General features: G+C 35.3%; 1 pseudogene; it reads left to right on the forward strand.

Annotated features, from left to right (window-relative positions):
• Positions 1 to 207: 207 nt before the first annotated feature.
• On the forward strand, positions 208 to 1,032 carry LOC112868391 (nucleophosmin-like; annotated as a pseudogene).
• Positions 1,033 to 6,061: the final 5,029 nt, after the last annotated feature.

Here is a 6,061-nt window from a genome sequence, read left to right on the forward strand (position 1 = left end):
GATTTTATTTCTCACCTCATTCTACCCTCTCCTCAAATATTATCATTTCAACAAAAATAATTATGTTTTATCCATATGACTAAGTTTTACTTAGCCATAATAGAAGAGACATTTGGAGCATGGAGTACTTGCTTTCCCTGGTGTGATTCCATTCTGGAGTTTATCTCCATCCACCTTCTTTCCCTCCTATGCGTGCATCACCATCCCATGGAAGATTTGATGGACATGGACATGAGCCCTTTGAAGTCCCAGATATATCTTTTTAGCTGTAAATAAAGTCTGGCAAAGATTACAGTTTTAAGGTGGATAATCATGAAAATGAGCACAAGTTATCTTTAAGAATAGTTCAGGGGTTGGTGTAAAGGATGAATTGCACACTGATGAAGCAAAGGCAACGGAAACTTCAAAAATGTCTGTACAGCCAAGGTTTCCCTTGGAGGCTTTGAAATAACACTACTGTGGTCTTATGACTGACATATTGTTTAAGGCCTATGCACAGTGGTGGACAATATTTAGTAGCTGTGGGGGAAGACACAGAGTGAGAAGATGCAGAGGAAGAGGATGGGAAACTCCTTAGTATATCTGGAAAGTGTTCTAACCTTGGAAGTGGTAGCACATTTCCACAGGAAAAAACAAAACTTATTGCTGGTGAAAATGATAAGGAAGATGAGGAGGAAGATGATGATGATGGTGAACATGATAATGATGAGGAAGCTGAAGAAAGAGCTCCAGTAAAAAAATCTATATGAGACACTCCAGCCAAAAATGAAAGCCAGAATGAAAGAGACTCAAAACCATTAACACCAAAATCAAAAGGTCTCATGTCATTCAAAAAAAACAGGAAGAAGCTCCCCAAACACCCAAAGGACCTAGTTCTGTAGAGGACATGAAAGTAAAAATGCAAGTAAGTATAGAAAAGGGTGGTTCTCTTCCCAAAGTGGAAGCCAACTTCATCAATTATGTAAAGAATTGCCTCCGAATGACTGACCTGGAGGTTATTGAAGATCTCTGACATGGAGGAAATCTCTTTAAGAAAACAGTTTATTAAGCATCCGACTTTGGCTCAGGTCATGATCTTACAATTAGTGGGTTCAAGCCCACATTGAGCTCTGTACTAACAGCTCAGAGCCTGGAGCCTGCTTTGGATTCTGTGTCTCCCTGTCTTTGCCTCTCTCTCCTGCTCATGCTCAGTCTCTCAATCAAAAATAGATTTTAAGAAATATTTTTTAAGAAAATAGTTTAAACCGTTTGTTAAGATTTTCCATTTTTTTCATATCTATAATAGTTGATATCTGGCTATTCTTTTTATAACACAGAGTGAGAATTTTCCCTACCATGTCTGATAAATGTTCAGGTTCCACTGCCAAGAATGCGTTGTCCAAAATACCTGTGTAGTGTTTTAAAGATGGAACTCTGCCCTTTGTTTGTTTTTAAGTATGTATGGAATGTTACAATAGGACATAGTAGTCATGACAGACAAACGGAAATGGTGGGAAGACAAAGATATACATGTAAAATAAGCTAAGTGTTTTAACAGTAACAAAAAAAGAGCATGGAGTGCTTAATATTTGAATTTAAGTATAAAATTCAATCTACAAATTTACACACAGAATACTGTGTCAACAGTCTGCATATTACACATGCACAGAAAAAGTGGAAAGAAATAAACTGAAAATCCCTATTAAAACTTTCTTAGAGTGGTAAAACAGTATTTGTTGTCTTATCATTTATATTTTCTTTCATTTTTTCAGTGTATTTTTTATTTTTTATTTTATTTAAAAAAATTTTTTTTCAATGTTTTTATTTTATTTTTGAGACAGAGAGAGGCAGAACATGAGCAAGGGAGGGGCAGAGAGAGAGGGAGACACAGAATCTGAAGCAGACTCCAGGCTCTGAGCTGTCTGCACAGACGCGGGGCTCGAACTCACAGACCGTGAGATCATGACTTGAGCCAAAGTCGGATGCCTAACCGACTGAGCCACCCAGGCGCCCCTCAGTGTATTTTTTAAATTAGAAAAAGATATATTTTAAGAATTGAGCACCTGCTGTGTGCATCTCACTGTCTGGGACTGGTAGATATGAAATTAAAGAGGTGTTTTAATTTTAACTGGGAAAATACGTGAATAAATCACTAATTGTAATTTCAGTCAAATATGACAAAGTTATATGAGCACTATGTACACTTCTTAATTTCTTAAAGATTTATTTTCTCACTTGTAAAATAGAAATAGCGATACATTGGGGCGCCTGGGTGGCTCAGTCGGTTAAGCGTCCGACTCGGGCTCAGGTCATTGATCTCACGGTTTGTGAGTTCGAGCCCCGTTTCGGGCTCTGTGCTGACAACTCAGAGCATGGAGCCTGCTTTGGATTCTGTGTCTCCCTCTCTCTGTGCCCTTCCCCCACTTGTGCTCTCTCTTTCTCTGTCTCTCAAAAATGAATAATGTAAAAACATTTTTTTAAAAAGAAATAATGATACATCTTCATAATTCTGCAGTGATATTACATGAACTAATGTGAGTAAAAGACTGAACACAACAACTCATTAACAGCCTACTCAATTAGTCACTTTTAGTGTTATTCTTATCAGTATAACAGAGGTAGGAGTGATTTTTTTTTTAAACAATGTCAGGGAAGACATAATAAAGTAGTGGGCATTGAATTGAGCTTAAAAAGTAATAGTAGTTGACAGCTTAGCAAATAGCATGGGCTAAGATATGCTATGGTAACAAGAACTCCACCAAATTTCAGTGGCTCAGGATAACAAAACCTAGTTTCTTACACAGCAATGGGGACAGACTGTCTCTGGTCATCAGAATCCCTCAGAGGGACCTGAATGAACAAGCTGAAATTGTGATCTATGCTTAACCTGTGCAGCAGGAGGAGTGGTATGCATTCAATCACTCACTGTCTCTAAAATTTTCTGGGCAGAAGAGACACATTTCACTTTCATTCACATTTCAACAGCCAAACAAAGTTACATGGCTAAATCTAACTTTAAACTGATGGCAAGAGATCCTACTCTGTGCATGAAAGCTAAAAAGCTGGAAATATTGGGTGAAAGCACAAATGATCACTGACTTTAGTGATCAACTGACGATGAAAGTTGGTAGATCTGTTTCCTCAATAGGATAATTTGGACAATGATACAGTGTTAGGCCCTGACTTTTTCCTCTATCTCTGGATAGCAACAAGATGAAAGTGTATCACCTCCAGCAATATGGCAGAATGGATATCCCCAAATCATCCTGTTCCAAAAATGCCAGAAAAAGTTGAATAATTTTTAAAAGAATAAAGAACATGTCTGAGTTGGTAATAAAGCCAGAGTAATCCCTAGAGGCAGAGAGCAAATGGAAAGCATAAATCCCTAGTAATAAGTGAAATAGTCCATGGTTTCCCTGGGAAAAGCTGTACATTTCTTAATATAGAGCTTTGATTTTAATAACCTATGTGTGCCCACAGCCCACACAAAGTGAAAGATCAAATCAGAGATCACACATAGACCTGAGATTCAAGTGTAACAATCTCAATAAAGAGTGAACCTGGAAAAATAAATAAAACAGAAAAGCAATCATTTGCAAAGACAGAACGTTTGAAAGCTTGTCTATTTCAGCCTTGGATTTCAGGATTCTTAACCACAAGCTGGTGTTCATGTGGTTTGGTGGTGGAAGCTCACCCCACCTAGGTGGTCTGACAACCCAGGGGAAAGAATAAAGTTTAAAGCATTTCATGAAATGATCATGTGCTATGACTGTTCCAGGTACTAAGCAGAAATAAATGCAAATATTCTCTGAAGGAATAAAACTTCAGTGTAGGTCACAAGGATTCCCAACAAACACAGTTGTTTTCAACATGAATGTTCAACAAAAATAATGATAAAGCAAATGATAGAGCATAACATTGTTATACACAGTTGAAAAAAATTCAAATTTAAATTTTAGAGATAATACAATAATTAAAATGTAAATATCTAAGATGATTTTAAAATTGTAGTAAAATGAGCTTCACATAGAGCTTACCATTTCAAACAACTTAAAGTGTACTTAACCAGTGACATCAAGTGCATTTACAATTATGTGCAAACATCACCACTAACTAGTTCCAGATACCATATTTGTTCATCATCCCAAAAAGAAACCCTGTACTCATTAAGTCAGGAAGTATTCCTTCCTCTTTTATTTTTATTTTTTATAAGAATTTGAGAAGGATTGGTGTTAATTTTTCTTTAGATGTTTAGTAGAAGTGACTAGTGAGCCATCTGGTCATGGATTTTCCTTCGTTAAAAGGTGTTTGATCACTGATTGCAGTGTCTTCTCATAGCTCTATTCTGACTTTTTATTTCTTCTTGAGTCAACTTTGTGAGTTTGCACATTTCAAAAAATTTGTGCATTTTCCTCATAGTATTCTCTTAGAATCTTTGATATTTTGTAAGATTTGTAATACTGTCTCAACTTTCATTTCTGATTGTTTAATTTTTTTTTCTTTTTTCTTTATCAATCTGGAAAAAATTATCAATTTTGGGCATATTTTCAAAGAACCAATTTTTGTTTTCATTATTTTTTTTTTGTTTTTCTAATTTCTACTTTATTTTTCATCACACTTATATTTATTTCCTTCCTTTATCTAGCTTTGCATTTTGCTTGCATTCCTTCTACATTTGCCTTAAATTATTTTCTAATTTCCCTTGAGACTTATTTTTGGCATATTGATTAAGTGCATGTTATTTAATTTGTGGATTTTTCCAATTTTCTTCTGCTATTGATTTCTAGTTTCACCCCAGCGTCATCAGAAAAAAAAAATATTTTGTATGATTTCAGACTTCTTAACTTTATTGACACTTATTTTTTGGCCTAAAATGTGGCCTATCCTGGAAAATGTTCCGTGTGCACTTAAGAAAAAGGTGTATTCAGCTGTTGTTGGGTGGAAAATTCTGCACATGTCTCTTACGCCCAATTATTCTATAGTCTTGCTCAAGTCCTCTGTTTCCGTATTGATTTTCCTTCTGCTTGTTCTACCCATTACTGATAACAGGGAATTGAAATCTCTTATTATTATTGTGCTGCTGTTTATTTTTTCCTTCAATTCTTAAATATTTGATTCATACGTTTGAGAGCTCTTATCAGAGAGCTATAGAGATAATAGCTATTATATATATATATATATATATATATATATATATATATATATATAATATATCGTATTATATCTTTCTACTGAATTGATGTTACAATCAGTATGCAATGTCTTTCTTTGATTCTTGTGATGATTTTTCCTTGAAATCATTTTTTTCCTCTGATATAGTATGACTACCCTTGCTTTCCTTCAGTTGCTAGCCACACACAGTATCTTTTGCCTTTCTTTCACTTTCAACCTAGGTGTGTCTTTTGATATAAAGTGAGTCTGTTATAAATAGCATATAGATGAATCACTTTTTAAAAAATCCATTCTGCAGGGGCTCCTGGGTGGCTCATTGGCTAAGCGTCCGACTTCGGCTCAGGTCATGATCTCACGGTTCATGGGTTCAAGCCCCACATCGGGCTCTGTGCTGACAGCTCGGAGCCTGGAGTTTGCTTGCTTCAGATTCAATCTCCCTCTCTTTCTGCCCCTCTCTTACTCATGCTCTGTCTCTCTCTCTCTCTGTCTCTCTCTCTCTCTCTAAAAAATAAACATTAAAAAATTAAAAAAAAACATTCTGCTAATATCTGCCCTTAAATTAAAGAGATTAATTTACCCTCAAAATAATTACTGATACAGAACTTACTTCTGTCATTCTACCATGTTTTCCCCTATCTCTTAACTCTCTTTTGTTCTCAGTTCTCCTATTATAGCTTTATTATTTATTTAACTGATTGTTTTTTGTAGTGTACCATTCTGATTTCCTCATTTCCTTTTATGGATATCTTTAGGTATTTTATTAGTGGTTATCCTAAGGATTACGATTAACCTCTTAGGTTCATAACAATATTTTGAATTAATACCAAATAAATTTGAATAGTATGCAAAAAATCTTCTCCCATGCAGGCTTTTCCCTACCCTTTTATGTTGTCATTTTTGTTTTACATTG

Source organism: Puma concolor, chromosome D3 (genome assembly GCF_028749965.1).
Source record: "Puma concolor isolate L17-30 chromosome D3, mPumCon1.1.hap2, whole genome shotgun sequence".
Lineage (NCBI taxonomy): Eukaryota > Metazoa > Chordata > Mammalia > Carnivora > Felidae > Puma > Puma concolor.